General features: G+C 39.8%; 1 non-coding gene across 1 annotated transcript; it reads right to left on the bottom strand.

The window, feature by feature from the left end:
• Positions 1-5,130: 5,130 nt before the first annotated feature.
• On the bottom strand, positions 5,131-5,189 carry LOC142438333 (U7 small nuclear RNA). The gene has a single exon (XR_012782728.1). It is a non-coding gene; the product is annotated as a U7 small nuclear RNA (small nuclear RNA).
• Between the last annotated feature and the right edge of the window lie 5,029 nt (positions 5,190-10,218).

Raw genomic sequence — 10,218 nt, 5'->3', positions numbered from 1 at the left:
AAATGATGGTGGCAGGAATTATACAATCATGCTTGATCTACTTGAACTGTGTGTGGATCGTTATAATATCTCTTAGAACTCCCAATATAATGGGGAAAACAAACAAAGTTAATAAAGACAATGTTTCCTAATATGTTTCACTCATTCTATGCACAAACATATTATAACTTCATAAGTTAGAACTGACTATATGGCAGTGAGTATATATGTTGTTGTTTCTGATGCCTTTGAGTTGGCTCATTCCCATACAAAAACCTGTGTATGCAAAACAAAGCACTGCCCAGTCCAGCACCATCCTCAAAACTGTTGTTATATTTGAGCCCAACTCATAACTTCAGGCATGTTATAAGAGGGACCAACCCCTGGAGAAGGAATTTATCATGCTGGTAAAGTGGACATCAGTAAAGAAGACCTGCAGCAAGATGGATGACAGAGTGGCTGCAACAATGGGCTCACACGCAACCACTCCGTGAGAACGGTGCGAGATGGGCAGAGTTTTTTCATGCTGTACCTCAGTTGACTACGAGTAGGGATGGATTTGATGGCACTTAACATCAACAACTACATTGGTGCATGCCTGTTATTATCAGAAATTGTGTAATCTTCATAACCACCATAAGAAGTAAATATTATCATCATCTTACAGACAAGAAAGTTGAAATTCACAGAGAAAAAATAACTAGCTAAAAGACTTAATATTGCAGTCCCCTATACCTCACACTCACCCTGCTTGAATTATTTTTAACTTACCTTCCAGCATACTATATAATTTACTTTTATTTTGTTTATTGTCTGTCTCCCTCCCTTATAATGGATGTTAAGAAGGCATGGATCTTTGCCTCTTTATTTATTCATCTATTTCAAGGCATGAAAGAGTCCCTGCTATACAATAGGTTCCAATAAACACTTACTGAACGAATGAGAATCTGAATGACATAAACTTTCAGAATGAAATTTGTCAAAGAGAAAAAAGACTTTAAAATTCAGATGCTTACGATTAAATTTCAAAGTCTGTATTTAGTATGAAGCTCTTCTAAGCCAAGAAAAGGCATTGCCTTAAAATAGAATTTCATAGAACTTTAAAACTATGCAGGTTTTCCAAAGGAGTCAATAGTTGTCCACGCCCTACTCAATTATTGCTCCTCCTCTAATCACCAGCCACAAATATGTTCAAAATCCCATCTCAAAGAAGCAAAAGACATCTCCAAACTCTGACCTTCACACCCAACAAGGTGATTAAAATTAAATTTGGGTGATTGTTATATCCCCAGGCTTAACAGTGATAGCCCAGGTGTTTTATTTAATAGACCTTATATATTCCTCATAGACCTTATATATTCCTCATAGACCTTGTGTGTTCCTTATAGACCTTATATATTCCTCATAGACCTTATATATTCCTCATAGACCTTGTGTGTTCCTCATAGACCTTATATATTCCTCATAGACCTTATGTGTTCCTTGTAGACCTTATATATTCCTTATAGACCTTATATATTCCTCATAGACCTTATATATTCCTCATAGAACTTATATATTCCTTATAGAAACTAAGGAATGTCATTCTCACTTCCTTCTTCCAGATTGCATTATTTACCGACTTTGACATATCTAGTTTCAACCCAATTTCTTTTTTAAATCATTATATTGGGGGTTCATACAACTCTTAACACAATCCATGCATACGTCCATTATGTCAAGCACATTTGTACATATCATTGCCATCTTCATTTTCAAAACATTTTCTTTCTACTTGAGCACTTGATATCAGCTACTCATTTTCCCCTCCCCCGCCATCCCTCCCTCATGCACCCTTGATAATTTATTAATTTTTTTATGTCTTACACTAACCGCTCTCTCCCTTCACCCACTTTCCTGTTGTCTGTCCCCCTGGAAAGGGATTCTATGTAGGTCATTGTGATCAGTTCCCTCTTTCTCCCCCCACATTCCCCTTCCCCTCCCAGTATCATTACTCTCATTATTGGTCCTGAGGGATTTATCTGTCCTGGATTCTCTGTGTGTGAGCTCTTATCTGTACCAGTGTACATGCTCTGGTCTAGCTGGATGTGTAAGGTAGAATTTAAGTCCTGACAGTGAGGAGGAGGAAGCATTAAAGGACTAGAGGAAAGTTGTCTGTTTCATCAGTGCTATGCTACATCTGGACTGGCTCGTCTCTTTCTTGTGACCCTTCTGTAAGGAAATGTCCAATTGTCTATAGATGAGCTTTGGGTCTCCACTTGCACTTACCCTCATTCATATTGATATGATTTTTTGTTCTGGGTCTTTGATGCCTGATACCTGATCCTATTGACACCTCATGATCACACAAGCTGGTGTGCTTCTTCCATGTGGACTTTGTTGCTTCTCAGCTAGATGGCCACTTGTTTATCTTTAAGCCTTTAAGTCCCCAGACACTATATCTTTTGATAGCCAGGTACCATCAGCTTTCTTCACCACATTTGCTTATTAACTCATTTTGTCTTCAGTGATTGTGTCAGGAAGGTGAGCATCACAGAATGCCAGATTATTAGAACAAAGTGTTCTTGCGTTGAGGGGGTACTTGATATGTCTGTATTTAGACTTCTATAAATGTCCTTTGCCTCCCAGTTTTTCCATTTCCTTACACTTTTCTCTTGTCCCACTATCATGTTCAACCTTCATTCAGGTTTTAGTAATTCCTCTTGGCTACATTGCCCTTGATAAAGCCCCACCAGGCATCCTATACCCTCCTCACCATCAATTTTAGATCACTTGTTGTTCCCTTGTCCCTGGGTGGGTTGACACCCCTCTTCCTTGCCCCCCTGCCTCCCCTTCTCCCCTGTTCCCCTGGAACCGTCGGTCCTGGTTTTTTTCTCCTCTGGATTGTTTATCCCACCTATCTTATCTAGATAGACATGCAGAAACAATAATAAGCACAAAAAGAAGACAGAGCAAAACAACACAAAAAAACTCAAAACAACAACAAAAGAGAAAAGCCTGTAAATAGTTCTGGGTCTGTTTGTTGACCTTTAGGAGTATTTTCCAGTCGGTATATTCTGACAGGGTGTCACGCCCTGGCCCCTAAGTCTATTTTTGGTATTCCCTGGGTACCTCAATTGCTGCTCTGTTGCACGCACTTAGTGTTTCGCTCTAGTGTGGTAAGGTCAGTTCTGGCACAATTCCCACAGTGTCTCCAATGTTGTTCCTGTAGCACCATGGGTCAGTGAGGGATGTCGTGTCTCTTGGTGGGGCTGGCCCTATGGTCCTCTCTGCACTTTGACTGCTCTAAGCAGGAATATCGGCCTCGGGGCTTGGTGGGCCAGGAAGTATTCCACTCTCTCTCCTTCCCTCTTCATTTGCTCCTGATCAGAAGTGCCCCTCTCCCTGAGCTGCAGCTTCCGTTTGTCCTCTGAAGTGCATTCTTCTGGGGAGGCAGGGGAGAATGGGGTGTCCATGCAGTTTGGATTGGGGCCAGCCTAGCAGACCTCTCAGTTGGTTCACTGCTTCATGTTGGTATGTTGCATTCTCATCGTGGTGTGCAGGGTTGAAGTCTGGTCCCTGTCTCCTTCTCCTGTGGAGATATAAACAACACCCTTCCCTTGGGTTGGTTAGTGCCCTATTCCCCCACTACCCATCTTTTTTCTTCTTTCTTTACTTCCCCCTCCTTTTTAGTTGGCTGCCATAAGTCTCCCTGGATTGGGTCTGGCGCCTGCCATAATACCTGAATCTCACCCCAGGAATGAATGTATACAGTAGCTTTTCCCCTATGCCCCTTTTGCATTTTTAAGCTTACCTCAGTGGGCTCGTTTTGTACTTGTCTTTTTGTGCTTGGCTTACTTCTCTTGGCATAATTTCCTCCAGTTCTTCCCATGTGGTGATGTGTTCCATGTGTTCATCACTGTTTTTAAGGATGCATAGTACTCCATTGTATATATGTACCACAGGTTTTTAATCCATTCACCCATTGATATAAATTTGGGTTGTTTCCAACTCCTTGCAATTCTGCACTGTGCCACAATGAATATTGGAGCACAGATGTCTGACCGTGGTTTGTTTCTTGCCTCTTCTGGGTATATGCCCAGTAGCAGCATTGCTGGGTCATATGGTAACTCGATTTCCATCTGTTTTGATATCACCAAATCAATTTCCATAGTGACTGTGCATACCAACAGGTCCACCAGCAGTGGATGAGAGTTCCTGTCTCCCCACAGCCCCTCCAACACTTGTTACTTTCTGAGTTTTTTAATTGGACTGTCTTTGAGGGTATTAGGTATAATCTCATAGTTGTCTTAGTTTGCATTTCTTTTATGGCTAATGATCAGGAACATTTTCTAATATGTTGGTTGGTTATTCAGATTTCTGCCCTAGTGAAACTTCTGTTCAGGTTCTTTGCCAAACTCCTCAGTGTGCAATTAAATTTTTTTCTTTGCCAAACTCCTCAGTGTACAATTAGATTTTTTCTTATTGTAAGTTATCAGAGTATTGTAGATTTTAGTAATAAGGCCTTTGTCAGACGTGTCATTGCTAAAGATGTTTTCCTAATCTGTGGGCTCTCTTATCTCTTGGCAAATTCTTTCAATGTACACATGTGTTTTATCTTCAGTATATCCCACTTGTCAATGTGCACCTCATCTGCGTTTGTGCCCTCCCTATTTCTGATAGCCTATGTATTCCCTGAGTCGAAGTTCCCAGTTTTGTCCCAATTCCCTCATTGATGGTCCTAATAGTTTGGGGTTTTACCTCTAGGTCTGCGATTCATCTTGAGTTTATTCTTGTCCATGGAGGGAGATAAGAGTCTTGTTTCATTTTTCTGCAGGTAGTTAACCATTTTTGCCAGCACCACTTGTTGAAGAGAGCATCCACTTCCCATTTGATATTTTGGGGGTCCTTATTGAAGATCAGTTATCTGTATGCTGATGATTTTATTTCTGGGTTTTCAGTACTTTTCCATGGATCTGCATATCTTTTTAGTATACCAATACCATACTGTTTTGACTACTGTGGTTGTATAATAGGTGCTAAAGTCAGATAATGCAAGCCCTCCAACTTTGTCCATCTTCTTGAGGAGTTCTCTACTAATTCTGGGCTTCTTCCCTCTCCATATGAAGTTGGTAATCAGTTTTTCCAATTCTTTTTTTTTTTTTGGGGGGGGGGGGTTCCGGGAAGACCAGAAAACCTGCTAGACAAATTCTAAAAGAGCTGTAGCACTAGTTTTTCCAATTCTTTGAGGAAAGATTATGGTATTTATATCAGGATAGCATTGAACTTATATAGGGCCTTGGGCAGAACTGACATCTTTAGTATATTGAGTCTTCCGATCCAGGAGCATGGGATATTCTTCCATTTGTTGAGGTCACTCTCAGGTTTTTTGGTAATAGTGTTTTGTAGTTTTCCTCGTACAAATCTTTTGGGTTTTTTTTAGTCAGATATATCCCTAGATATTTCAATTTGTGCTTGGCTGTTGTGAAGGCTACTACCTTTTTGATCCCCTCTTCCATGATCTTGTCCGATGTATGTAGCAATCTGATAGGCTTCTGTTTGTTGAGCTTGTGTCCTGCCACTGTACCATATTCCTCTATTGCTTCCAGTACTCCCCTTAGGGAGCTTTTGTCAACCCAAATTCTTGATACTTATCATGAATCTTGATCTCTTCCAGGAGATCTTTCTGGCCAAACTTGACATGTGCTTCTATTTCCTCTGTTTGGTCTGACACCCAAGAGATGGCTCTCTAAATTCTTACTGCTTATTCGTGACCCTTGATGACTATGGTATCATTGGGTGCTGTCACTCTGGACTCATAGAAACCCTATATGGCAGTCAAAATTTTTCTCATGGGCTTTTCTAGGTTGAAATCTTTACAGGAACAGATCACAGAGTCTTTTCTCACATCGAGGCTCTGGTAGATTTGAAATACCTGTAATAGTTGAGTACAACCATTGTACCACCAGGTCCTTATCATCATACAATGCATGTCATTTAATCTGTCATGTAAGCTGGACCTCTCATAAACAATTTCTGCACCATACTTTAACAAGTATATAATAAATATAAACTTATTGAATATGTGTATAGAACCCTAATATGTATGTATTTTACTTAACTGGACAAGTCATATAATATGTTTTGACTCTATAGTTCCTTCTCCCTGTTTTTAATTTTTATTAATCCTAGTAATCATTTAATATCACTGTATTTCAGAGAGTACTCTCTCTCCTTTGGTTTCTCTCTTCTTTCTCATATTATTACTGAGAAAAGGTAAGCTTACTTTAAATTGTGGCCCATTTATTTTGACCTTTTGAGTAAAAAGAGAGATGATAATAATATTCTGTTCTTTTTTGTGTGTTCAATGTTTTTCAACTATGCAATATTGTAATTCTCCCGGATTGGATTATAATTTTGTCTCTATAATCTCCATTAAACTATTATCCTTTAAACTTTAAATCCCCACCCCCCAAAAAAAACCCAAAGTTTTCTTAAAACAAAACAATAGCCTAGCTTAACTAGTAAAGAATGTCTGCCTTGATAACAGCAACTCCAAAGATTAGCTAAGAATGCTGGGGTTGTGGGTTGCAGTGAGTTTACATGAATGGGAGAGGAACAACTCAGAAATAAAGGGTGAGAATGGCTGCACCACCAAAGAATGTAATAGGTATAATTGAATTGTACCTGTAGAAACTCTTAAATGTGTATATGTTCTCCTATGTATATTCTCAATAAAAACAAAATAAAACAAATTCAAAAAGAAGTGAGTTTAGTGTGAGGTCCACACTCTTCCATATAAGTCCCTAATTGCACAATCAACAATAAGTGCTAGGTAATCAATGTAAATACAAAGGGAACACACAAAAAAGGAATTGTGGGCTGGACAGAGCGGAGCTTTCCTGAGCTTGGAGCAGCTCAGTCTGAGTTAGTGCACCCAGTGGTGTCTCCTGGGAAAGTTCTCTCTGGTCACAGTGAATTTTTTGTAAACGTAGTTTTGCTCAAACCTTGCTTTTTGTGATGATTGATTTAAGAGAACAGTGTGCGGCTGTGGAATATTGCTTCCTGATAAGGAAAATGCCACAGAAACTGCTGTGATATTGAACACAGCTTACAAGGACAGCACTATAGGAAAAAATCATGTACATGTAGTTTTCTGGTTATAAAAAAGGTGAAATGTCTACTGATGACAAACCTTGTCTGGATGTCGGTCAACTTCCCAAATGGATGAAAATGTCAACTCGTAGTGCATTTGGAGTTTGTTTCATCAGGTCAGAGTGTTAATCCTGCTTCCTCTTTTGAGGTTGTGAAAAGATTGCATGCAATGTGTGACAAAAAAGGCCTGAGTGGTGGCTGTGTTCGGCAGAGTTCTCTAGAAAAACAAAGCCAGGACACTTGTATGGTTAGATAGATTGATAGACAGATTTATACAGCATGAAGGAATATAACTGCCAATTAGTCCACACAGCAGTACAGAGGGCTCAGTTCAACTCACTTCCATGAAACAGTTACTATACTGGAAGTCTTTCAACTCACAAGGGCTGCTGGGTCCAAGGTCAAGGAAACAGACAGCTGAGTTTTCCTTCAGGCAATATAGGCAAAGTCTACCCACAGGCAGCAAACAGCAGGCTGGGTCACCAACAGTCGGCAACTCAGGGTCACCAACAGTCAGCAGCTCAGCAGCTTAGAGAAGCAGGCCCTGATGGGATATGGAACTCAAGCACTGCAAGAAGACAGAATCCACCAGCCTCAAGCTCAAGTTATGTACACACAAGCAGCATGGCGAAGCAGGTCTCAGAGGAACCTCAAGCTCTAGTTATGGCATCCATGGGCTGGCTGACCCACAGGTCATGTAGCTCACAAGTTGAAGCAGAGAACTAGCTTAAGCAGCCTCACGCTGGTCCAATCACCAAAGAGCAAGAGAATGAGGGGTGGTCCTTGCTGAACCATTTATCTCTTTGCCCTCCCATAAAACTGGGACCTGATTAATCCCACATGTTCCTATTGGCTAGGTTGGCACAATAAATATACCTATCGCATGGCAGATGTGGGACTGAGTTTGCCACCATGACAATGTATCTTCTCTGTGTGCCAGTTTTTGCCAAAAAAGAAATATGTAAAGACATATTACTGGACCTAGATTTGGCTTTTCTCCCATTTTGAGTCTAAGCTGGAATAGAAATTCTAAGATAAAATTCGTTTATTAAATTATGAGCAAAGGTACTTGAGTCAAAAGATTTGTAAGTACTCAAATATCATTTCTTGTAAAAAATAATATTTTAAAAAGAAAATAGATCATACTTTAATTGTAAGAAATAATTTTTAAAAATTAATTTTATTGGGGCTCTTACATACAGCTCTTATCACAATACATACATACATACATTGTGTCAAGCACATTTGTACATTTGTTGCCTAGTATCGCTACTTCTATTGGTCCTGAGGGATTTTTCTGTCCTGGATTCTCTGTGTGTGAGCTCTTATCTGTACCAGTATACATGTTCTGGTCTAGCTGGATTTGTAAGGTCAAATGGGATCATGATAGTAGAGGCGAGTTGTATGTTTCATCGGTGCTACGCTACACCCTAACTGGCTCATCTCTTCCTTGTGACCCTTCTGTAAGGGGATGTCCAATTGTCTACAGATGGGCTTTGAGTCTCCACTCTGTATTCCCCCGCATTCACATTGATATGAATTTTCATTCTGGGTCTTTGATACTTAATCTCATTGACACCTCATGATCACACAGGCTGGTGTGCTTCTTCCATGTGGACTTTGTTGCTTCTCAGCTAGATGGCCACTTGTTTATCTTTAAGCCTTTAAGTCCCCAGACACTATATCTTTTGATAGCCAGGTACCATCAGCTTTCTTCACCACATTTGCTTATTAACTCATTTTGTCTTCAGTGATTGTGTCTGGAAACTGAGCATCACGGAATGCCAGGTTATTAGAACAAAGTGGTCTTGGGGTGAGGGAGTACTTGAGTAGAGTCCCAATAGTAAGACAATTTTTATATATTTTCATCATTATGAAAGTGAATGTCTTACAGTTGATTTGCATATTTTATGTAGTAGGAAATCTCTTTTTTTAGAAATCATTTTATTTGGGGCTCATAAAGCTCTTATTACAATCCATACATCAATTGTATCAAGCACATTTGTACATATGTTGCCATCATCATTTTCAAAACATTTTGTTTCTTCTTGAGTCCTTGGTATCAACTCCTCGTTTTTCTCTTCCTCCTGCACGCTCCCACACTTCTCTCCAATGCCTCCTTGCTATAGATGCAAAGCTTAGTCCTGAATGATACCTTCCCTGTGGCCGTGGGCGATGAGGAACTTTTTCAACCTACCACTAAGGCTTGTGGATTTTCCACCGATATCATAGTTGAATATGCAAGCATGTCTATGTTTTCTTTTACCATTTCCCCTTATGAGAAGGCTGATGGTGAATATCCCAGGCCATGATTTTGGGGACATTCCTGATAACCAACTCCTCAAAGAGACTTGGGAGCACATACAAACTCCTGATGGAGAATTAGAGTTAAAATTGCATGCAAGTTTCCAGTTACGAAATGAGAAATGGATAAATAATAATTTAATCATTAGAGGTGGGGAGTCAAGAAAATGAATTTGGAGGGAAAGAAGAAAACTAATATTTATTGAATGTTCTATTTATATCATTTTATTTGATCCTTATAAAATATCTGCTTTGTACATGTCAGAACTTGCTCATGGATCAAGAGGCAGTTGTGCAAACAGAAGAAGGCAATACTGCATGGTTTAAAATCAGGAAAGATGTGCATCAGGATTGTGTCCTCTCACCATACTTGGTCAATCTATCTGCTAAGCAAATCATCAGAGAAGCTGGGTTATATGAAGAAGAGTGTGGCATAAGGATTGGAGGAAGACTTATTAACAACCTGCGATATGTACAGGACACAGCCTTGCTTGCTAAAAGTGAGGGTGAAGCACTTGATGAAAATCAAAGATTGCAACCTTCCGTGTGGATTACAACTCAGTATAAAGAGAAGACTAAAATCCTCACAACTGGGCCAATAGATCATGATAATTGGTGAGAAAGTTAACATTGTCGAGGATTTTTGTCTTACTAGGATCCATGATCAGTGCTCATGGAAGCAGCAGTCAGGTGATCAAATAACTCATTGCATTAGGTGAATGTGATGCACAAGACCTCTTTAGAGTATTGAAGGGCAAGGATATTACGTTGAGGACTAAGATGTACCTAACCCACGCCATG

Source organism: Tenrec ecaudatus, chromosome 1 (genome assembly GCF_050624435.1).
Source record: "Tenrec ecaudatus isolate mTenEca1 chromosome 1, mTenEca1.hap1, whole genome shotgun sequence".
In the NCBI taxonomy this organism is placed as follows: domain Eukaryota; kingdom Metazoa; phylum Chordata; class Mammalia; order Afrosoricida; family Tenrecidae; genus Tenrec; species Tenrec ecaudatus.
Note: the sequence above shows the minus strand (reverse complement) of the source record. Positions and strands in the feature narration are given on the sequence as shown.